The sequence below is a fragment of the Bos grunniens genome, chromosome 5, assembly GCF_055505025.1.
Source record: "Bos grunniens cultivar Pamir isolate PY7600 chromosome 5, Bosgru_T2T1.0, whole genome shotgun sequence".
NCBI lineage: Eukaryota > Metazoa > Chordata > Mammalia > Artiodactyla > Bovidae > Bos > Bos grunniens.
The window spans coordinates 82,459,213-82,485,358 of record NC_141169.1 but is presented as its reverse complement, the minus strand read 5'-3'; the positions used below and the strand labels follow the sequence as shown (position 1 = coordinate 82,485,358).

The 26,146-nt window shown below is 34.8% G+C and overlaps 1 protein-coding gene across 32 annotated transcripts in view; it reads left to right on the top strand.

Moving 5' to 3' along the window:
* CCDC91 (coiled-coil domain containing 91) overlaps positions 1-26,146 on the top strand; it is a 397,753-nt gene that overhangs the window by 117,756 nt on the left and 253,851 nt on the right. The window lies entirely within an intron of this gene.

The following is a 26,146-nucleotide window of genomic DNA, read 5'->3' as shown; positions in this document are numbered from 1 at the left end:
TGATGCTAAAGCTGAAACTCTAGGACTTTGACCACCTCATGCAAAGAGTTGACTCATTGGAAAAGACTCTGATGCTGGGAGGGATTGGGGGCAGGAGGAGAAGGGGACGACAGAGGATGAGATGGCTGGATGGCATCACTGATTCAAAGGACGTGAGTCTAGGTGAACTCTGGGAGTTAGTGATGGACAGGGAGGCCTGGCGTGCTGCGATTCATGGGGTCGCAAAGAGTCGGACACGACTGAGCGACTTAAGTGAACTGATGTAGATATGTCAGTGTATATATTTCTCAGTTCATCCTACCCTTTCCTTCCCCTCCTGTGTCCACAAGTCTGTTTTATATGTCTGCATCTCCATTTCTTCCCTGTAAAAGGTTCATCATTTTTCTAGATTGCATATATATGTATTAATATATGATTGATTAAAAATACTTTAAAAAAATACTTTTTTAAAACTTAATTTTAATACATAAAAATTTAAAAATAATTTTTAATTAATTTTTTTCTTCATTTTGTGTAAAAGGCTCTAGGTTCGTCATACCTTTACTCATGCCCTTCTTTAGAGCTCCAGGTTGGTCTTTCTGATCTAGCTGGCTCCATATGTACCATAAAGTCTACATGTTTGTAACATAACCTGTCTCTCCTATTACTTCTTCAGGTCTGTACTCTTCATATATTTTTTTTCCACTTAATGAAATCACCATTCATTCACGTATATAGGTCAGGTAATTATGCTATTCCCATGTCATTTTAAAAAATTTGTTACAGTTAGTTGATTGGGACCTCTGTAATTTCCATATTTCTTTTGAGCTTTTTTCTTCTCAATTATGCTGAAAAACTTGCTGTACCCTAAACACATTATGTGAATTCATGATTCTGTACATTTTTGGGGTACCTTTTTATATGCTGTTCCATTTGCCTAGAAAGTCCTAAAGTAAGAATTATACAGACGTAGGTGTGAGTCTCAGCTTCACAATTAAAAGCCTTGTGACCTTTCTAAGTATACTTTCAGGTACCCGTTTACTTATCTATAGAATTTTAATAATGTATGCTCAGAAGAGATATTATGAAGATCAAGTGATAGTGCATACACATACTTACACATATACAGGCATATGTTGTTTTTATTGCATTTGGTAGATACTGTGTCTTTCACGGGAACCCTACATCATGCAAGTCTGTCAGCACAGTTTTTTTCAGCAGCATTTGTTCACTTTCTGTCTTTCTGTCACAGTTTGGTAACTCTTGTAGTATTTCAGATGTTTTCATTATTATCATATTTGTCATGGTGAGTTGTGAACAGTGATCTTTGTTATTATTGTAATTGTTTTGGGGCACCTTGAACCATAGCCATATCAGATGGCAAACAATTCATAAATATGGTGTATGTTCTGACAGCACCACCAGCTGGCCATTCCCCCATCTCTCTCCCTCTCCTCTGGCCTCCCTAGCCCCTGAGACAAACAGTATTGAAGACAATATTGAAATTAGGCCAGTTAATAACCCTACAACTGCCTCTATATCTTCAAGTGAAAGGAAGAGTCACATTTCTCTCACTTTAAATCAAAGGCTAGAAATAATTAAACTTAGTGAGGAAGACATGTTGAAAGCCTCTTGAATGAGTTAACCAAGCTGTTAATACAAAGGAAAAGTTCTTGAAGGAAGTGAAAAGCGCTACTCCAGTGAACACAGACATGGTAAGAAAGTGAAAGAGCCTTACTGCCCATATGGAGAAAGTTATAGTAGTCTCAATAGAAGATCAGATTAGCTACAGCATTCCTCCAAGCCAAGTCCTAGTCCACAGCATGACCTTAACTCTCTTCAGTTCCTATATAGGCAGAGAGAGGTGAGGATACTGCTGAAGAAATATTTGAAGATAGCAGAGGTTGGTTCATGACGTTTAAAGAAAGAAGCCTTTTTAATAACATAAATAAGTACATAAATAAGGTAAAGCAGCAAGTACTGATGTAGAAGCTTCAGCAAGTTATTCAGAAGGTCTAGCTCAGATAATTAATAAAGGTGGCTGCACTAAGAAACAGATTTTCGCGATAAACAAAACAGCTTTCTATTGGAAGAGATGCCATGTAGGACTTTCATTGCTAAAGAGGAGAAACTTCAGAGCTTCAAAGGACAGGCTGACTTTTCTTGTTAAGGGGCTAATGTGGCTGGTGGCTAAAAGTAGAAGCTGGTGACTTTAAGTACAAGCTAATGTTCATTTTCCATTCTGAAAATTTTGGAGTCCTTCAAAATAATGCCCATATTTTATAAATAGAACAACACAACCTGGATGACACACATTTGTTTACAACACAGTTTACATGGGAAGAGATCAGAATATCAGCATTCATAGGAATTTGGAAGAAGTTCATTCCAACCCTCATGGATGACTTTGAGGGTTTAAAACTTCAGTGGAGGAAATCACTGCAAATGTGGTGGAAATAGCAAGAGAAGTAGAATTCAAATAGAGCCCGAGGATGTGACTGAATTGTTGCAGTCTCATGATAAAACTTGAAGGAATGAGGAATAACTTATGAATAAGCAGAGAAAATGGTTTCTGTAGATGGAGTCTGCTCCTGGTGAAGAAGATCCTGTGAAGATTATTGAAATGACAGTAGAGGAATTAGAATTACATAAACTGAGTTGATAAAGCAGCAACAGTGTTTCAGAGGATGGGGTCTACTTTTGAAAGAAGTTCTTCTATGGGTAGAATGCTATCAAAAGGCATGGCGTGCTACAGAGAAACTGTTAAAGGAAGAGTCAAGTGATGTGTCAAAGTTCATTGTTGTCTTATTTTAAGATATTGCTACAGTCACTCCAACCTTTACCAACTACCACTCTGATGTTTCATCAGCCATCAAAATTGAGGCAAGCTCTGCCACCAGCAAAAGACTCATAAAAATGAGTGAAAGATCGCCATTTGCAACAATATGGATGGTTCGAGAGCCTATCATACAAAATGACGTTAAGACAGAGGAAAAACAAATATATGATATCACTTATATGTGGAACCTCTAAAAGAATACAAATGAGCTCATTTACAAACAGAAACATACTCACAGACATAGAAGGCAAATCTATGGATACCAAAGGGGAAAGGGGGGATAACCTAGGAGTATGGGATTAGCATGTTGTTGTTATAGTTGCTAAGTCATGTCTGACTCTTTGTGACCCCATGGACTGTAGCCTGCCAGGCTCCTGTGTCCATTGGGGTCTCCAGGCAAGAATGCTGGAATGGGTTGTAATTTCCTCCTCCAGGAAATCTTCGTGACCCAGGGATCGAACCCAAGTCTTTTGCATTGGTAGGCAAATTCTTACTGCTGAGCCATCAGGGAGGCCCTTATATGGTAAATACTAGTTGTTTATATATTTTATATAGAAAAGACAGAGAAACCAGAGATCAAATTGCCAACATCCTTTGGATCATAGATAAACTAAGAGAATTCCAGAAAACATCTGCTTTATTGACTACACTAAAGCCTTTGACTGTGGATCACAGCAAACTGTGGAAAATTCAAGAGATGGGAATACCAGACCACTTTATCTGCCTCCTGAGAAATCTCTATGCAGGTCAAGAAGCAATAGTTAGGACCGGATGTGGAACAACCGACTGGTTCCATTGGAAAAGGAGTATGATAAGTCTGTATATTGTCACTTTGCTTATTTAACATGAGGCACATGTGCAGAGTATATTATGTGGGCTGGATGAAACAAGCTGGAATTAAGCTTCAAAATCACTGCAGATGGTGACTGCAGCCATGAAATTAAAAGACGCTTGCTCCTTGAAAGAAAAGCTATGACAAATCTAGACAGCATATTAAAAAGCAGAGACATTACTTTGCCAACAAAGGTCTGTCTAGTCAAGGCTATGGTTTTTCCAGTAGTCATATATGGATATGAGAGTTGGACCGTAAAGAAAGCTGAGCGCTGAAAAATTGATGGTTTTGAACTGTGGTATTGGAGAAGACTCTTGAGAGTCCTTTGAACTGCAAGGAGATCAAACCAGTTAATCTTAAAGGAAATCAGTCCTGAATATTCATTGGAAGGACTGATGCTAAAGCTGAACCTCCAGCACATTGGCCATCTGATGTGAAGATCTGACTCATTGGAAAAGACCCTGATACTGGGAAATGTTGAAGGCAGGAGGAGAAAGGGACGACAGAGGATGAGATGGTTGGATGGCATCACTGACTCGATGGACATGAGTTTGAGCAAACTCCAGGAGTTGGTGATGGACAGGGAAACCCTGATGGGCAGGGAAGCCTGGTGTGCAGAAGTCCATGAGGTCGCAAAGGGTTGGACATGATTGAGTGACTGAACTGTAACTGTACTGTAGTGTGTATGTTAATCCTATGGGCTTCCCAGGTGACAATTCTGTGCAATATGAGGATTTGTACTGTTCATTCTTCTGTGTGAATTTTTTTTTTCATTTTTTCTTATCTACTTTGTTCTAGAAAGGGCTTCATGCATTTGATAGGTTTGTTGGCAATGTTTATTAGATCTAAAAAATGGGAAGATTTTTATCCATTAAGCAATTGTGGGAAATATTTGAGTATCGTTTGTTATGTGGACATGTCATTTGTATCATCCATAGTTCTACCAGAGAAGCAGAACTAGTAGGAAATATGTGTCTGGGTGTGGGTTTGGGTGTGGCTGTGGGTGTATGTATAAAGAGACATATTGAAAGTAATTGGTTTGCATGGTTTAAGGAGCTGGCTTAGGCAAGTCTGAAATCCACAAGACAGATCATCAGGGAGGGCAGGTTTGAATTATTAGGCACAGTTTGAAGCTGCAGATCACAAGCAGAATACCGCAGCTCTCCTTTTAGGATATCTCAAGTGATTGCATCAAGTCTATATGAATTATTTAGAATAGTCTCCCTTGCTTAAGTCATTTGATTTTGAGTTTTAATCAGAATATCTTCACAGCAATACCTAGATTACTATTGCATTTAAAAACTGGTGATGATAGCATATCCAAATTGACATATTAAAAGACTGTCACAGTATTCTTACTTTCTCTTGTGTATGCCTGTCAGCTCAGTTCAGTCACTTAGTCGTGTTCAACCCTTTGTGATCCCATGAACTGTAGCATCCCAGACTTCCTGTCTATCACCAACTCCCGAGCTTGCTCAAACTCATGTCCATCAAGTCAGTGATGCCATCCAATCTTCTTATACTCTGTTGTCGCCTTCTCCTCCTGCCTTCAGTGTTTTCCAGCATCAAGGTCTTTTTCCAGTGAGTCAGTTTTTTGCATCATGTGGCCAAGGTATTGGAGTTTCAGCTTCAGCAGCAGTCCTTCCAATGAATATTCAGGACTGATTTCCTTTAGGACTGACTGGTTTGATCTCCTTGCAGTCCAAGGGATTTTCAAGAGTCTTCTCCAACACCACAGTTCAAAAGAATTAATTCTTTGGTACTCAGCTTCCTTTATAGTTCAATTCTCATACCCATATGTGACTACTGGAAAAACCATAGCTTTGACTAGATGGACCTTTGTTGGCAAAGTAATTTCTCTATTTTTTAATATTCTATCTAGGTTGGTCATAGTTTTTCTTCCAAGGAGCAAGTGTCTTTTAATTTCATGGCTGTAGACCCATCTGCAGTGATTTTGGAACCCCTCAAGATAAAGTTTCTTACTGTTCCCATTGTTTCCCTGTCTATTTGCCATGAAGTGATGGGACTGGTTCCATGATCTTAGTTTTTTGAATGTTGAATTTCAGGACAACTTTTTCACCCTCCTGTTTCACTTTCATCAAGAGGCTCTTTAGTTCTTTGCTTTCTGCCGTAAGGGTGGTATCATCTGTGTATCTGAGGTTATTGATCTTTTCCCCAGCAATCTTGATTCCAGGCTGTACTTCATCTAGCCTGGCATTACGCACCGTTTATGACTGTGTATCTATTTAAATGTAAATTTTAGCATGATTATATTATTTCTATTTTGTTTTGCCATTACAGGCAGCAGTCAGTCACAATAGTATTTAGGAAGTATTCAGTAGTTGAAGTTGTAAAATTTATCTTAATCTATTCATCTTATTTCTGTTACTGTACTTTTATAAATTTCTCAAAGCTGCTGATTATTACTGCAGAAAGGTTATACTTTGGTTTGACTTATCCCATAGAATCCTAGATTTAATGGAAAAAATGGGATAATGTATTTAAATTATTTCTTCTATTCTTTAGTCTATGCACCATGTATGGAAAAGAGTTGTAAATGTTTCAATTGAAAGATATATTTTATGAGATAGCAGGAATCTTTTAAATATCATAATTTAAAGGTCAAAATGTATATGTAGCACCAATAAGAGAAAACTAAACAAAGAAAATAACTGTATTCAGAATATTTATAATGAATAAAATAAAACCTTTGTACTCTATTATTTGGTTGGTAATTTTTTCTTACCTTTGATATTTTTCATCATCCTGTCAATACAAACAGGTTTTAAAATTCCAAATTAAATCTAATTATGTGATTTAAGGAGTTCTATAGGATAATGATACTATTTACCATAGAAGCTGAAAGAATGAAAATTATGAAATCATTGATAATTTTACCAATCATATTAAGATTATTCTAAGTTGTTTATAACTCTAAAACTTGATTTTAATTTCAGAATATCATGTATTTTATTGCCATTTTTGCCCTATATTTTAAATCTAGAATTAATTTGTATGGAACATTTTTTCATTTCATGAAAATTACTATTTGTTTATTGTAAAGATATGTCTCTGTAGAGTAAAATTAACTTTTTATTGTATACAAGGTGGGGACACTTTAGAGGTGCATTTGATAATTTCTTTTTTGGAAGTAGTCAAGCTGCATGTTATTATTTCAATGTTTTCTTTGTTTCTAGAATTACTATTGTAAGTAGATTTCAGTCTCTAATCTCTTTTTAGATTCATATGATCTATTGATAGTTTACTTAGATGTCTATTAGACATTGTAAGTCAATATGTTCTTTTCTAAATACATAGTTTATGTTGAGTTAACTTTCTGGCTCTCTTCCTCTGAAAACATGATGAAGTAGAAGGTCATACTTGTTACCAGGCAGAGTGTTCGTGGATGAAAAATGAACTTGGTAAGTAAATTCTGTGTTTTGTAAATAAGCAGTATACACCTGGTTGGAAGCCATAGTTTTGGACTGAATGTGAATTCTTGTAACCGAACAGGTCTTTTCTAAGACCTTGATAGCTGTGCCTACAAAATTGTTTCAAAAGGTATTGACTCTTGGGGAGCATATGGATGGCTTCTCAGCCGAGATGAGTCTCACTCTCACCCTACTTACTTGATTATGAGCTTTGGCTTGGTTTGAGGGCATATGTTGTTTCTATCCTAAATCTTGTAAGTGAATCTGATGCCCCTTATGATCTGGTAGTTTTGAATCCAGCTATCTAGTTGGAAATAAAAGACTCACTTTAGGGGTATTGTGAAGTCCAGATTTGAACTCCTTTTCTGTCCCTAACCTAAACCCCAACAACTTTCCCCAGCTTAGCTGTTGCCAATTCCATCCTTTCATTCACTTAAAATGCTTGAGTTATCTTTACTCTTTTTTTTTTCCTCTTACACCCTCCATCTAATTCACCAGGGAATCTTATTGCCTGTACTCTCAAGAATATATGCAGTATTTTTTCACTCTTATCTACTATTAATAGTTTGAGTCACCATCATCTCTTGACTAGGTTATTGAAAAGATCTACTAAATAGATCTGGTTTCTTCTAACCCACAACAATCTGTTCCCAGAACAGCCACCACAGTGATGCCTTTAATACATAGGTCATCTCTGCTCAGAATTCTAAATTGGATAACAGGATTGTCTGAAACTGTTGTTGTTTTTTTTTTGGTGGCCAAAAATCTGAGATAGGCATTTCTCTAAAATTTGTAGTGATTTCAAAATATTTTCTAGGTACATGTTTGTTGTCATATGTGTAATACTAATAAACTTTGCCTTCTTGATAAAAATTTAGTGCACAGAGGTTAATAGCTGATGCAAATTAAATTTTCTGGACTTTCTAACATTCCCTGCTTTCACCCTTTGTGATTATACCTTCTGTATTTAATGTCTGTCTATAGAAATGATGTTTGTCAACCAGTCCCTCATCATCTCCATGAACATGCCAGTATTTACTGAGTTTTTGTGAACTGTATATACGCTGAAATGAAAGTAGCACAATTTGACCCATGGTCAGGCAATGAGGATTAAATAAAAGTAGAAGCAGGTTATGTACTCTGAAAATGAGGTGTTCTTCCTTCTTCTTTTTTGGTCTGGCCTTTGCACTACTCCCTGTGAATTTCTATATATTAATTGTCTCCTGCTATAAGTAGCCTCTAATGAAGCAAGGTTTTTTGTCTTTGAAACATAACTTTGTCTTCATGAACTTTAAAAGTTTCATGAAATATTCTTCCAAATGTTACTATATTATGGAGAATGGGTGGAAGGAACTGCCATTAGAAATTAGGAAAGTCCAGGTGGAGCTAGTGCTAAAGAGCCCACCTGCCGGTGCAGGAGACACAAGAGGCATGGGTTGAAGATCTCCTAGAGGAGGGCCTAACAGCCCACTCTGGTATTCTTGCCTGGAGAATCCCATGGACAGAGGAGCCTGGCGGGCTATTGTCCATGGGGTTGCATAGAATTGGACAGAACTGAGCGACTTAGCATGTATGCATGCGTTATAGTCTGAATCTTTTACTGTTCAGCACTATAATTTAGATGAGACACTTGAACTTTTTAGACTTAATTGCCTATGATACGGAAATTTTTTTCTATATGTTGTCTTGCTTACAGACACTGTGACATTGTACCCACATGAAAAGCTTGGCACACTTTAGCCTAAGAGGCTCTAGAGATGGACGGTTATTTTCCTGTTGAATGTGCCCCTACTCAGGGTTGGAAACTGGCCCTTGTGGACTCAGTTATCTAATTTTGTCAGTATATTGAGAGTTGATTTACCTCAGAGACAAACTAAACTCATGAAACTTAAATATAAAACCAGATTGCAGTTGTATTAATTTACAGTGTAAAACTTCTCTGTTAGAGGATGGAATGCTCAGAGTCTGTTGTCTTCCTCAAGCAGAACAAACGGTAAATCACATTATGATCACACAGTGTGTGGTGAACACGGAACTAGAATAAAAGGAGTTGCATAAATTGAGTTAAATGATATTATGGTAAGGTAGCATGTTTCTTTTACTTTATAGAAATGGTTTTGGCAAGAGGAGTGGAATAGTTTAAAATGTTGATTTAAGTGTCCTTTTCTCTGGATAATACATGAATTCTGCTAATATTTCTCTATCTTTCCTTTTAAGTTTCTGACTAAAACCTATCTTCTTTCTGGTTGTTTTATTTCTTTAAATATATTAACTAGATAAATTAATATTTTGTATTTCACTCTTTCTGGCTTGGGAATAGTTCTCTCTTATTTAGAAGATTGTGCATATTTGTGTGTTTTGATCACTTAGGTGATGATTCTTCTGGTAACTTGAGTTTTTAAAGCAGTTCCCCAGTCATTATATTATTTGATTATCATAAATTTTTTTTGTTTTGTTTTTTGAAAAAGAGGCTGGTTTTGTTTTTTACCTTTTATAAATGAAGAAATCAAGGCCCACTGTCTGCCTTGGGGTACTGAGTTCTACCCCCTACATCCCACTGTAGAACTGGGGTATAAATCTAATTCTTAAGGTTCATTTTTCCTTCTCTGTTCTGTTTCTCTTGTGAAAGGAAAATCTAAATGGAGTTGGTATTGCTAAGATTGCTCTCTAAACTGGAATGGGAGGCCACTGAAGAAGTGTGGCTTATGCATATTTCAGCCTAGGTAAAATCTAGAACATCTGCCAGAAACCCAAGATATGTATTGGAGTTTTACCCTAAAACAACTGGTAACAGCTTACTCATTAAGGACAAATGTTTCTTTTCTTGTGTCAAGAGTGTGGCCTTTTGCCTTTATAAGACCTTGACTCTTTTCTTCCTTAGAACACTCTTTTGGTTTTACTTGAATCTGTGCCTTGTGAATTGTAGTTCATCAGACCCCAAATAAAGGCCTTTGTTCTTTGCAGCCTAGATGTTGTTTATTCTTGGATACTCTGGAGGAGTGGCTTGAGTTCCATTAAGAACACTGAGACTAGGAAATATGCATTAAAAGCATTGATGTGCTTCTGATCTCAGATTTTGTTTTCTTTTTCCAAATTATTCATTCATAGATAGTAAAGTGAACTTTCATCAAGGAAGTACAAGCCAATTGTATTTTATTTTTATGAATTCTAGATGTAAGTTCTTGTTGCAGTTAATTAATTAATTTATTTTTTAGTGAGTTAAATACTGAATATTCTAAACCTTAGATTGTTGTTTCTCTTAAATGAACAATTGTTAAGGGTTCACATCCATTCTATGTGGGTTTTTTTTTTAAAGTGTAAGATTTTTCAGCACTAGTGTTTCTTATTAAAAATTTCATTTTTTGTTTTGTCTTTTATGCTTACTAAGAAGTATTAGTTAGATGATTCATTGCACTCTTGTGACAGACATTACTTAGATGAAGTTGTATTCCTTTTCTTTTAATTTTTGTTTTGAGAACTACTGCAAGATGTACACTATTTTCAATTTATTTTAACCACATGGTTCATTAATTTTAATGGGTAAACTGAGAAGAGAATTTTATTTAAGCCACATAGTTCATCTAGATTTGGGCCTATAAAATTTCTTGAAGGTAATTCTAAGAGTTTAGGTGTCTAATAGCTCCTATTGTATTTAAATTACTGATAAAGAAGATATAATGACCTCCACTTTGGGTTGAGGACATATAGCTTTAGATATCTTTCTGTAAAGAATATGTTGGTGTGGTAAATTTTTTTTTTTTCTTAATAGTGTATTCATCATATTGATAAAAAGTAGACTAGTCTGCTGCTGTTAAAAATTTTGGTGTTTATAAAGTTTATGAAAGTCACATACATGTATGTATTACACACATAATCATGTAGATGCTACATTACTTTAATGGGAATATTTAAATATACTATACTGCTTAGAATAATATAGATGCTTCAGACTTGAATACAGGAAAAGTGAACAGTTCCATTTGTATACAATGATGATTCATTTTGCACAAACTCTGAGAATTATTATGGGGCCATTTATTTCATCTTAGGAGGCTGAGCTAGCTTCTTGCAAGTAGGAATCATGCTGTAATCTACTGAAACCAGTCAGTATGTTGCTATGGAAAATTTTAAATTGATATTTCTATTTTATGATTTAGATAACCAAGAAAAGAAAAACTATTTTGACTTCAAGAAACAATGATTAAACCAAAAGTATTAACATATGTTTTAAAAAGTTTTGTGGCAGAAGTGGTATATAGGAAGAGAATAGTAAAGGCTCTTTCAGAGAAAGAAATTTGCTATTGATGAGAGAATAGTACACATCAGAAACAAAAAGAATAGCATATAATCTCCACACTGTATAGAGAAAGGAAATTGTGGCAGAGTTTATAGTGAAGGTTTAAAGAAAGAGGAAAGAAAGAAAGAATTGTGAATTGCATTTTTCTGACATTCACATTTTGTAACTAGATTAGCTTGGCCATTTGATTAACTCAGAGGGCAGAAGTGAGCTTTAGTTTTACTTCATTAGTTTTGCTTTTCATTGTCAATAGTATATAGTTAAGAGTTTATTTGAGGACTGCTGTTTTGTCTTTATTCTTTTAATTGACATTGTTAAATTATTGTACATATGATAGCCAGATTTTTAATAACAGAATAGTAGCTTCTGTTGTTGGTGTCATGTAAATATATACTTTATTGAGGATAATAAGAATTTTATTAAATTCTTAAGTTTTCATCTCTTTTTTACTTTATACTTTTACTGTTAGATGGTGTATGTTTCATTTCCTTGTACTGTATCTTTCATTGTTTACATACACATAAACCTCAAATCCTACATGATTTTAACTTGTATTTTTGATCATTTTAGCATACAGACTGAGCCTTTGAAGCAAATAGACATTCTGATCTTGACAGTCTTTTGGCCATGAGGTCAGGGACATAATAGTTAAAACTGAAACCTTAGGTTCTTCATTTATAAAATGATTATTATTATTAAGTATCTAATCATCTGGCTTCCAAGTAGTTCAGATGGTAAAGTATCCGCCTGCAATGCCGGAAACCCAGGTTTAATCCCTGGGTTGGCAAGATCCCCTGGAGAATGAAATGGCAACCCACTCCAGTATTCTTGGCTGGAGAATTCCATGGACAGAGGAGTCTGGCGGGCTACAGTCCATGAGGTCGGAAAGAGTCGGACATGACTAAGTGACTAACACAGACACAATCAGCTAACAAACAGAATATTTTGCACAATGCCTGGCATTAACTATGTACTCAGTCAATGACAGTTCTCTCCCCTTTCTTGATTTCACTAGTTTAACAGAAATTTGAGCTACTGTTTTTGGTCATGTAGACAAAAATGGTTTTTAGTGGAACTATGCATTGTGTACATTCAGCATAAATTTAAGGATTATCTGATTCTAGCCCTGTTCCTTGTCTTTGGACTATTTTATATTTTACAGCTATTTATATGTCATGGGTAACTGTTACACAGGTAAATTCTGTCATGTTGGGTAGAATTCCAGTTGTCTTCCTTCTCCTTTTTGGTTGCAGTTCATTTTAGCATTCTTTTACTCCCTATCAATTTGTGCTAGTTTAACTTTTCCTTTGAGCTTTGCCTGGTTCCTTCATTGTATGAGCAGAATAAAATCTTTCACACGTGTTCATTTTGTATCTCTACGAGAGTCAAATTTTACTCTTTGTCTTGGAATGATTATCTTTCTTTACTATATTTAAATATTGATATACACTACTTCCAAAGAATGTCTAAATAAGTCCTCCTGAGTAGATTAGTTTGTTAAACAGCTACCTTGAGCAGCATGTGTGTGCCTGTGCTCAGTTGCTCAGTCACGTCCAACTCATTGCGGCCTGATGGACTGTAGCCCGCCAAACTCCTCTGTCCATGGAGTTTTCCCAGGCAAGGATACTCAAGTGAGTTACCATTTCCTACTGCAGGGGATCTTCCTGACCCAGGGATCCAACTCCTGTCTCTTGGATTTCCTTTGGCTCTCAGCCTTCTTTATGGTCCAGCTCTCACATCCATATATAACTACGGGAAAAACCACAGCTTTGACTATACGGATCTTTGTCAGCAAAGTAGTGTCTCTGCTTCTTAATACCCTGTCTAGGTTTGTCGTAACTTGGTATACTAATATTTTATTTTAATCATTTATTATTTGAGATGTTCCAACAGTGATATCAACTTTACAAACAATGGCAAGTCTCACTCACTATAAATATTTAACCACTAAGGTTTAATATTTATTATTTTAATACTAATGTGATATTCTTAAGGTGAATATAATATTTTTATTATAATTATTTGTGTATTAGTACCGATGTGATTGTCTTAGGGTGAAATTTCTAATTTAAAGGATTTGTGTTGTATCTTTCATTGCATAGTGTCTTGAATATAGTGATACTCTATAATTGTGTTTTCAGTGAATGAATTGATAAAGGAGTCCCTGAAAGACCACCACTTTTTTCCCTTAAGTTTCTTATCGTATTGTAATGAGATTTAAATTTTCTTTTTTATTTAGGTATAATTGACATGTAACATTATATCAGTTTTATACTTATAATGATGTAATGCGTATATATATTGCAAAAATGATCACAATAAAATCAAGCTAACATTTATGCTCATACATACCTATAGATTTTTTTTCTTGTGGTAAGGAACTTGTAAAACTTCATGTCTTAGCAACTTTCAAATATACCATACAGTATTATTAACTATGGTCATCGTATATATATTTGTATATATTTAATATATATATTAAATTATACCTGTGAATATTTATTTTATAGCTTGAAATGTGAACCTTTATACCCAGTCGCCCATTTTGTCTTCCCCTACTCTCTGCTTCTGTAAACCACTGGTTTACTCTCTCTATCTATGTGCTCCTTGGTTTGTTTTTAGATTCCTTATATAGTGATAGCATAAGGTATCTGTCTTTGTTTGACTTAGTTCACATAGTATAATGCCCTCAAGATCTATCCATGTTGTTGCAAATGGCAAGCTTTTCTTCTTTTTTATGATCAAATAATATTCCTGTGTGTGTGTGTGTGTGTGTGTGTGTGTATTACATTTTCTTTATCCATTCATCCATTGATGGACACTGAGGTTGATTTCATATTTTCAATATTATAAATGATGCTGCCCTGAACATGGGTGCACATGTCCTTTTGAGTTATTATTTTTGTTTTCTTTGGATAAAATCCAGAAGTGGAATTGCTGCATCATACAATAATTCATTTCTTAATTTTTTGAGAAGCTTCCATATGGTATTCCATAGCATCTTCATCAATTTACATTCCACCAGTAGTTCACAAGGGGCTGCTTTTCTCCATTTCCTTACCAACTCTTGTTATTTCTTCCATTTTTGATAATAGCTCTTCTAACAGATGGTATCTCATTTGTGATTTTGGTTTCCATTACCTTGATGATTAATGATGCTAAACACCTTTTCATGTACTTATTGGCCATCTGTATGTCTTCTTTGGAATAGAACTGCCTTATGACCCAGCAATCCCACTGCTGGCCATACACACTGAGGAAACCAGAATTGAAAGAGACACGTGTACCCCAATGTTTATCGCAGCACTGTTTATAATAGCCAGGTCATGGAAGCAACCTAGATGTCCATCAGCAGATGAATGGATAAGAAAGCTGTGGTACATGTACACAATGAAGTATTACTCAGGCATTAAAAAGAATACATTTGAATCAGTTCTAATGAGGTGGATGAAACTGGAGCCTATTATACAGAGTGAAGTAAGCCAGAAAGAAAAACACCAATATAGTATACTAAGGCATATATATGGAATTTAGAAAGATGGTAACAATAACCCTGTGTACGAGACAGCAAAAGAGACACTGATGTATAGATCAGTCCTTTGGACTCTGTGGGAGAGGGAGAGGGTGGGATGATTTGGGAGAATGGCATTGAAATATGTATAATATCATGTATGAAACAAGTCGCCAGTCCAGGTTTGATGCATGATACTGGATGCTTGGGGCTGGTGCACTGGGACGACCCAGAGGGATGGTATGGGGAGGGAGGAGAGAGGAGGGTTCAGGATGGGGAACACATGTATACCTGTGGCGGATTCATTTTGATATATGGCAAAACCAATACAATATTGTAAAGTTAAATAAAATAAAATTTTAAAAAAGATTTAACTAAAAAAAAGAGAAAAATATCTATTGAGAACTTATACTTACTTTTTAATCAAAATTTTTTTGCTATTGAGTTCTTTATATATTTTGAGTATAACCCCTTTTGAGATATATGGTTTGGAAATATTTTCTATTTAATAGTTTTTAGTTTGTTGCAGTTCAGTTTGCTTGGCCATTTTGCTTTTGGTCCCTTTACTTTTGGTATCTAAAAGAAAGTCTTAAGTAGCCAGTTTCCATAGACTGAGGAAGGAAAAAGTATCTTAGCATAACACCTTAATATATTGCTTTAAGTTGCAATAGCAGTCTTTTTCTTTCTTTTGGGAAATTGCTTAGAATTTGAATATGTTTGCCTATGACCAAGAGATAAAATAAAAAGAAATCTCAGATTTTGGAATGTAACTTGGTCTAAAGATGTGTGATTTTGAAATATTTCTTACATATTCTTCCAACTTAAAAGACTCAGACAATGCCCTCTTATTAGTTGAGGGCATTGTTAATGTATCTTGTTAGTTTCCGTTTTTATTTCTTTTGTAGTTGCTGCGGGGTTTTCTTCCTGCTGTGATAATAAAGAATCAGTGGTGATGTAAGTAGCAGTTTTTCATTTGCATGTTCAAAAGTTATATTTATAAGATACGAATTTTTGTTGACCATGCTAGCAATGGATTATAGAGACTTTACCTCTCTCTATTTTAGAAATTACAACATACTTTCTTTAGTCATCTGTGTAATTCTAAAAAGTACTCACTGAAATTTTTGGTATGTGTTAGTGTTTGCTAAACAGCCCTTAGAGAAACACTATTATTCCTCAATTAATCAAGTAGAGATGGAGCATTTATTTATAGAACACTTTGAAGTGTAATAGAAAATAACTAAAATGATGAAAATTTAATCATGTATGTGCTGCCCCTTTTATTAAGAAAGTAACATGTCTGTTTCTTATGATTCAACCTCAAGTTTTTAAAGGTATTATATATTTCTCTCTTCTTGGGCTCCAAAATCACTGCATATGGTGACTGCAGCAATGAAATTAGAAGTTGCTTACTCCTTGGAATAAAAGTTATGACCAACCTAGACAGCGTATTAAAAAGCAGAGACAGTACTTTGCCAACAAAGGTCTTGTCTAGTCAAAGCTATGGTTTTTCTGTAGTCATGTATGGATGCGAAAGTTGGACTAAAAAGAAAGCTCAGCACTGAAGAATTGATGCTTTTGAACTGTGATGCTGGAGAGGACTCTTGAGAGTCCCCTGGACTGCAAGGAGATCAAACCAGTCAATCCTAAAGGAAATCAGTCCTGAATACATATTGGAAGGACTGATGCTGAAGTTGAAGCTTCAGTACTTTGGCTACCTGAGGCGAAGAACTGACTCTTTGGAAAAGACCCTGATGCTGGGAAAGATTGAAGGCAGGAGGAGAAGGGGACATCAGAGGATGAGATGCTTGGATTGTGTCACTGACTCGATGGATGTGAGTTTGAGCAAGTTCTCAGAGTTAGTGATGGATAGGGAAGCCTGGTGACCTATAGTCCATGGGGTTGCAAAGAGTCAGACACGGCTGAGTGACTGAACTGAACTGATATTTCTCTTTAAATCTCTATCAGGTATCTTAGATACATCTTGAATCCATTAAATTATGTTTACCAATTAGATTTTTAATCAAGAGGTATTTCCTATAGGGAACCTTTCTTACAGAGAGAAAATACTTTTCTAACCAGCAAATTTTACCCTTTTTTTTTTTGTCAGTTAAAAAAGTTTATCCACTTATTTGTACTTGCTACCATCTTCATATTTAGATATGCTGTTTAGATTTTCTTCAATTCACATTTTTTGTTGTTCTGTTGCTAAGTTGTCTCCAATGCTTAGTAACTCCATCAACTGCAACATGCCAGGCTTCCCTGTCCTTTACTATCCTCTAGAGTTTGCTCAAACTCATGTTCATTGAGTCAGTGATGCCATCCAACTGTCTCATCTTCTGTTGCCCCCTTCTCCTCCTGACCTCAAAATTTCCCATGTTTCCTTACTTTTTACATATCCTTTGTTTTTCATATAAATGAAAGAATGTTGAAAAATGGGCCCTTGATTGGGTAAGAACATCTTTAATTGGAAATTAAAGATCAAAAATCGTTTCTATGTTAAAAGTTGTAAAAATTATTATCATTATATTAGTATTCTACTCTTGAATTAACTATTAACAGATATAAACAGATTTCTTTGAGTATAGTTAAAAGTGCATAGATAATTCCACCTATTTCTTGTTGAGACTTTGCAAGAGTTATTATGCTTGTGTAAACAAAATATAGTTGACCACAGGCAGAATTACTGGGAAAAAATGCATACTATTTGGAAACTTAGTGCTTCTTTGCTTGTGTGGTGTTATGACTTAATGTGCTTTATTTTTGTGTTTTAGAAGAGGTCTGCCAATGAAAAATGATATGCTCAATGACTATGCTAATTACCATTACAAAGTTAAAGATGAGGAACTGTCATTCATTGCACTTTTAATTAACTTTATTGCTTTAAAGGAATATATGATGACCTTGTATCCTTTAATTCTTAGAAAAACAAGAAGTTCTCATTTGAAATGAAGCAATTTGTGTCTGTAGTCTTGCTTACTTTGGCCACCTGATGCGAAGAAATGACTCATTGGAAAAGACCCTGATGCTAGGAAAGCTTGAAGGTGGGAGGAGAAGGGGATGGCAGAGGATGAGATGGTTGGATGGCATCACCAACTCGATGGACAGGAGTTTGAGTAAGCTCCGGGAGTTGGTGATGGACAGGGAAGCCTGGCGTGCTGCAGTCCATGGAGTCTCAAATAGTTGGGCACGGCTGAGCGACTGAACTGAAGTGGACTGAACTGAGTCTTGCTTAAGACTTAAAAGCAAGCAAACAGACAAAATACCTGGAGAAAATATTGTAGATTTCTACTTCTTGAAAAGTGTTGGCTGAATTTTTATGGAAATTGTTGCTGTTGGGTACACTTGATGTGAATTTAAAGATTCTGGGCATAGACTTACAGCAGTCAACTTTCAATAGACCAAAGAAGCCTACAGCAGTTTGAAACATTAAAAATTGTAATTTCTCAGCTAAATGAGAAGATAATTATATTTCACATATTGAAATTCATATTTTTTCACTATTATGTTTAAAAATTCTCATTGAACAAACATGTATAAATATGTATATCATCTATATTATTGCATTACGTTTAGAGTATGTTTATGTGTATAGTATTTATAAATGTAGTTTTTTTTTTTTTTTTTTTAGGATGAATTGCTGTTTTTGCATAGTCATCTAAAATTCAGTGAGAATATATGAGTTGTAGCATAGTAGGCCTAACTGAAAAATCTAGTTTTTGGTTAAAGGGTAACATTTTTATATTCTCTTTTCTTTTGCAGCACTACTCATTTGTTTTCTCATTTAATTTTTAAACTAGGATATGAATTATGTTCAAAAAACATTTATATTATCAAATTAAAAATATTCCTGAAAATTTTCTTAATCTTTCATAAGTTGAATGCACATGTAAATTCTAGGCATTTTAGGTTCAACTTTACTGATGTCTGCAATAAGTTTTGATGTGATTAGTAGGATGTTAGAAGGATTTTCACCTCCAGATCTAATATTTATTGGTCTTTTACTGATCCTTGATATCTTTTCACTAAAGCATCATTTCTTTGAGTACACTGTGTGCTGTGCTCAGTCGCTCAGTCGTGTCTGAATCTATGTGACCCCATGGACTGTAGCTCACCAGACTCCTCTGTCTCTGGGATTTTTCAGGAGAAGGTAGACATTTCCTTCTCCAGGGGTTCTTCCCGACCCAGGGATTGAACCTGCATCTCCTGCACTGTGGGCAGATGTTTTACCGCTGAGCCATTGGGGGAGCCTAATTGGTCATTATCAGTCTTTAATTTGGATTAGAGTTTTTTCTTCTCTTACTTACCCAGAGCAAATTTTGGTCAGTGAGAGAGTACAGCTCATGCACTTTGAGTACTGTAACAAGAAAGGACAATGAAACAAGAGATCTTCAGAATTATATTTTAAAGCATATGTAATTATTTTTTTTGTTATATTTAAAATTTTGCCTCATGAATCTAGCTATTTAACTTAAGAATTAGAACATGACTAACTGTAACAACCCTGTCCAGTCCCTGTACTTTTCCCCAGAGGGAAACTCTGGCTTAAATTTTTGTTATAATTTACTTGCTTTTGTAAAAAAAAAAAAGTTTTTTATATGTATTACATATATATGACATTTATATATGTGTGTGTGTGTATATATATCTATATATATAGTTTTATTTGTTATGTGCCTTGAAATGGGTTGTTGTTGGTGGTGGTTTAGTTGCTAAATCGTGTCTGACTCTTGCAATCCCATGTACTGTAGCCCACCAGGCTTCTCTGTCCATGGGATTCTCCAGGCAAGAATACTGGAGTGGTTTGCCATTTCCTTCTCCAGGGGGTCTTCCCGACCCAGGGATCTAACCTGAATCTCCTGCCCTGTAGGCAGATTCTTTTCCAGTTGAGGTACCAGTAGAAATGGGTTAATACTGTGCAAATTTTCTTGCAGTTTTTTTTTTTTTTTAATCCAAAGTTATGTTTCAAGCCTTACCCATGTTGTTGTATATACTTATGTTTATTTTCACTGATATAAAATATTCTAATTTATGATTATCCCACAGCTCATTTAATCATTTGACCGTCAGCAGATATGCAGGTGTCAGTATTGCTAGGAGTATTCTTATACATGTTTTCAGTGATACCAAGTCTGTATTCAGCAGTTTTGCATAGGGGAGACTTTTGTCGGAGACAAACTATTTTCCCCTTCATGACTAATTTCTTTCCTATTATATATTTTTCATTTTTGCTCATTCCTCTTGACTTTTTATTTTTAATTACAGAAAAAGCTGCAAGAAATAGACAAATAATTCCTCCATACTCTTCATTCACTTTCTTCAAATATTAACATTTTGTCATGTTTTATCTTTATTCTTTTCCCTCCTCTTCATTCTCTTCTTTTTTCTTCCCTTTTCTCTTTTTCTCCTGATAATTTATTTAGTGTTTTCGTTGTTGTTGTTCTTTTACTGAGGCAATATAGGCAAAGTACTGTGTTCTAAAGTAACATTTGATTCTCACCTTCTACCCTCCAATCCCTTTCCTTAGTAATGCTGTTTTATTATTTATTTGAAATACGGTTTGATTGTTGTTCTTTGTATTCCATTTTAGGATTCAGTTTCCCTATTCCTCTGCCTGTTGATTCTAGTTTTATTTTATTGAGTATGTGAAACATTAATATGGTTGCAGAACTCAGAAACATATTATGAAATTACCTTTAGGGAAGAGGTACTTCCTACTGTTTAACTCTGTGTCTTTCCACTTCATTCCACCTCTCTTGCACCTACCAGTCTCTTTATTTTTGCTTTATCCTTTCTATGTTTCCTTTATGACAAATGAGTAGATGCATGCATCTATATCTTTTCATGTATTTAAGGACTGTTTGTATTCTGTAAGTTATCTTTAAATTTTATTTAAGTTGATTTTTGATAGACAAAATATTTCTGTGTATTCTATAGTCACTTGTCAATCTTTTCTTTTGTTGTGTCTGGAATTGAGTCCTAGTTAGCCATTTCTTACATGCTCTTATATTTTCTTTTAGTACTTATATGATCTTATTTTTATTTAGAACCTCAATCAATTTGTTGCTTTTTTTTTTTTGTTTGTTTGTTTATAATGGGAGATATGAGTTTAATTTCAGTGTTTTCCAAATGGCTAATCAGTTCCTCAGGCATTGTTTATTAGTAAGCCCGTGTTTGCCCCAGTAATTTGAAATGCCACTTGGTCATATATTTATATTTCACATACATGACTCTATTTCTGCACTCTCTGGTATATTTTTCATTCTGTTCATGGCGTTCTCAAGGCAAGAATACTGGAGTGGTTTGCCATTCCCTTCTCCTGTAGACCATGTTTTGTATTTTGTGTAAATACACTGTCTTAATTATAAAGGATTTATTATTTATTTTAACATAATTTATTATAGAATATCTTAACAAGGTCAGTAGTATGTTTTATTACAATTTAGTTTATTTTAGTAATGGGCAAGTATCCTCCTAATACTTTTTCTTTTTTTACCTTTTGCATTTTTACTTTTTCCATGTAATATTTAAAGTCAATTTGTCTAGCTTCATTATAAAAAAATATCTACTTTTACTGGAGTTATATTGATCTATACATTAACTAAGAGAAGACTGACATCTTTATGATGATTAGTTGCCCTATCTAATCAGAATAATCTCTATTGTTCAGATCTAGCATTGAGTCTTTCAGAAATGCTTTAAAGTTTCCCTCATGTTTTTTGCTAAATGTATTCCTAAGTATTTTATCTTCTTTGTTGGTATGGAAAATAATATTTTCACTACCACCATATCCTCTGGATAGTTATTGTTTTTACATATGAATACTATTGGCTTCTGTTCATTAAGTTAATATCTTACTACTTTATTGAATGTGTTTATTGTTTGAGTTAGTAGGAGCATGAGGTAGTTTTCCTCCTTTTCTTATTTTTATGCTTCTATTTAATTTCTCTTGTCTAATTGCATTGCTTTAGTGCAGTATTAAGTGGTATTGAGATAGTAGGCATCCTTGTCTTAATCCTGATCTTGGGAGAAATACCTATAGGTTTTTTCCTTTAATTAGCATGATTACCTTAGGACTAAGGTCTGTATGTTTTACCATAAGAAATTATGCACTGATTTTTATTTCTTCAGTGTTTTTTTTTTCCAGTGTTAGTTTTGCCATTTTTCTCTATAGGTCTATTAATATATAGAGTGTTATATTAATGAATTCTCTATCCTTGCATTCCTGAACAAATCAAACTCATTCATTGCATATCATTTTCTCAATATGGTGTTAGATTATGTTTAGTAATATTTTATTTAAAACTTTTACCTAATTATTTTTAGTTAAATACTCTAAAGATCTTTATTGTTCTGGTTTTTTTTTTAATTATTATTATCAGGCTTGGCTATCAATGTTATGTTAATATTATATAACTCTAGTAAAGTTTTCCTTCATTTTCAATGCTCTGTAATAATTTTAGAGTATTGGGATAATTCATTTTTTGAATTTTTGTTAGAAATTCTCTTGAAATACTTTATAGGGTCTGCTTAGTCACTCAGTCATGTCCAACTCTTTGCAATCCCACTGACTGTAGCCCACCAGGCTTCTCTGTCCATGGGATTTCTCCAGGCAAGAATACTGGAGTGTGTTGATAAGCCACCCTTCAGGGGATCTTCCCAACCCAGGGATTGAACCCAGGTCTCCTACATTGTGGGCGGATTCTTACTAGTCTGAGCCAGCAGGGAAGCCCTTATCTATAAGGTAGTTGGCTTATAATTTTATTTTTTCCCCAAGGAAATATATGTTTTTAAATTATTTTTTGGCTTTAATCCAGTCATCTTTTATAGACTATATTTCTATGGAGACTTGCCCATTATATCCAGATTTTTCAAATTTATTTACCTAGAAGTCTTAGAGGATTTTAGGATTAAAAAAAAAACTCTTGTTTTAATTATTATGTTACCTTTGTGACTTAATTTTTATATTTGTACTTTTCTCCTTTTATAAGTTAATAAGTTAATTACTGTTCACTTAATTTTCTTAGAATGTCAGGATTTTGATTAATTCGATCTGCTTTTTTAACCTTTGACATCTGCATTGTCTTTATTATTTTTTATATGCTTTTAAGGTTTTCTGTGTTGTTTCTATTTTAGTTTATGATATAGAAATTTAATTCATTTTAAAATTGATTGAAGTGTTCAAGGCTCTACATGTTTTTTCTAAACACTGCTTTAAATGTATACCATAGATATGTAATGTTTTCTTTATTTCTTAGAAATGTGTAATGTCTTTACAGTGGAAAATTAAAATTGTACTATGACTGGATGGATAATGGAGTAGGTAAAAAGATTCCTGGAAAAGCTTGTTGATACTATTTTAACATTTTTAGAAGAGGAAACTGTGACTTATAGAGGTTCTTGTAATTTGCCCAAGGCTGCATAACAATAAGTTGTTATGGTTCAAATTTGAACCCATTCTGATTCCACAGCTGTGGCTTTTACTTAAGCAACAATATTGTGAGGTCACAGAGGTACTGAACAGTGTGGGTTAATCAGGGAACAGTAAGTAGCACAGTGTGACTGGAGTGAAATTGGCACTTAGTGGTATCATTTCTGTGTTGGGCAAATATTTCTTTGGGATACTATTAACATGAAATAAAGCAGGCTTATGTAAGATAATGGGTAAGTGTGATGCATGTACCAGACAGCTCAATGCAACGGTCTGGTGGTTAGGTGAGCCTCTGGATCAGGAGGTCTGTAGAATGGTTTGTGCTGGAGATGTGAATCATTTGTCATTAGCTTATAGATGATAATTTAAATAAGAACTTCTGAACCTGGTAAGAATATTGTGAATACTGAGAAGATTAGAGGGTGTAAAAAACAGTGAAATGAAGATTGACTGGAAAAGAGTCTGAAAAACAAGAAAAAAAGTCAAAATACTAAAAGGAATTTAGGATGTGTGTGTGTGTGTGCGCTAAGTCACTTCAGTCATGTCCCACTCTGTAGCCTGTCAGGCTCCTCTGTCCATGGGATTCTCCAGACAAGAATACTGCAGTGGGTTGCCATGCCTTCCTCCAGGAATTTAGGATATAGGTGCCAAAGGAAAAGTTTCAAGGAAAAGGGAAAGTCATTAGTGTTATGTGCTCTGGAGTAAAAGAAGGATAAAATAAGAAATGTTCATTTAACTTAATAATAGCTGAAAGGAAAATTTATATCATAAATTATGAGTCTAGTGGAGTGACGGGGATTTGAAAGAAAAAGGAAATTTGGTTGTGAAGGGACAGTGTGAGAAGGTGGTGGTAACTATTGGAGTGTGAATGTGAGGGTGCTTCCTCGCCCTCTGTACTTTCCTCCCTCAAACTCCCTTTTCCTTTCCTTTATTTATCTCATTCCTTTCTCTTACTTCCTTTATTCTACCCTCTTTCCCTCTTTCTTTTCTTAACATGGCATACTTGAACATATAAAGTTACAGAGTGAGAATTTAACTCATGACAATGTGACATTTTGTCTTACGTTATTGATATATATATGAATAACATGCATGGTGGTATCGGTCGCTAAGTTGTGTCTGACTTTTGCGACCCCATGGACTGTAGTCTGCCAGCCTCCTCTGTCCATGGGATTTTCCAGGCAAGTTATACTGGAGTTAGTTGCCATTTCCTTCTCTGGGGGATCTTCCCTACATAGAGATCAAACCCAAGTTTCTTGATTGCAGACAGTCTCCGGACACCAAGGTGGCGTAATGGTAAAGAATCTGCCTGCCAGTCCAGGAGATGCAGGAGCCTCAGGTTCCTCGGATACTTTACTGCTGAGCCACTGGGGAAACCTATCCATACACTTTGTACCTTTTATACCCAGAAGTAAACATACTTGTCCAACAGATTTTAACAATATTTGAAGTAATGATGAAGGTAATTTCAGCACAGTGCTAAGAGCTTTACATATTTTAGTCAATTAAAACCTCATCATCACCTCTATGTCAGTTTTACAAATGAGCAAACTGAAGGAAGTTAAGCAAATTTGCCAATGGTTTTGTACTTATTTTGGCAATATAATTTCAAAGTTTATGCTCTTAATCATAAGGCTGTATTCCTTTTTACTATACTTCAGTACCTATTGTCATTCCTTTAAAAAGTTAGTAATATTTTTAGTATAATTTTTTTTTTCTGTTAATAACTCAGCAACTAGAAGAGGGCATGGTAGGTTTTCAACAATTATTTATTTATTTATTTTTAAAATTTTATTTTATTTTTTAACTTTACAATATTGTATTGGTTTCGCCATATATCAAAATGAATCCGCCACAGGTATACATGTGTTCCCCATCCTGAACCCTCCTCCCTCCTCCCTCCCCATACCATCCCTCTGGGTCGTCCCAGTGCACCAGCCCCAAGCATCCAGTATCGTGCATTGAACCTGGACTGGCGACTCATTTCATATATGATATTATACATGTTTCAATGCCATTCTCCCAAATCATCCCACCCTCTCCCTCTCCCTCTCCCACAGAGTCCATAAGACTGTTCTATACATCAGTGTCTCTTTTGCTGTCTCGTATATAGGGTTATTGTTACCATCTTTCTAAATTCCATATATATGCGTTAGTATACTGTATTGGTGTTTTTCTTTCTGGCTTACTTCACTCTGTATAATAGGCTCCAGTTTCATCCACCTCATTAGAACTGATTCAGATGTATTCTTTTTAATGGCTGAGTAATACTCCATTGTGTATATGTACCATAGCTTTCTTATGCATTCATCTGCTGATGGACATCTAGGTTGCTTCCATGTCCTGGCTATTATAAACAGTGCTGCGATTTTAATTTAAAATTAGAAGTTAGAATATTTTGACATTTTAGGGAAATCTGTTAGCATATAGAATAATGAAGGATAGAAAAAATAATTTCTGAAAAAGATACATCAAGTAGAAATGTGAATTAAAATTACAGGTTTTTTGTGTGTGTGTTTTAGTTAAAATAGTGAAATGCTTGTTGGAGAAACAAGGATACCTTACCTAGTATGGCACACAGTATTTGAAAAATACAATATAGATATACAGTAAAAGCATATATAAGATAGTTAAGTAGTCCTGTATGGTACCAATAAAAAATTGATACAGTCTTTAGTTTTTTAATACCTAATGACCTTATAAATGTCTTTCTTCAGGGAAAAATGCAATTGCCATTGTGAGCTGCCTTCCAGAATTTATGCTAGAGCTTTGCTGACGTTGCTACTGATGCCAATGTGGAATAAAGGTCTTTATAATTTAGACAGT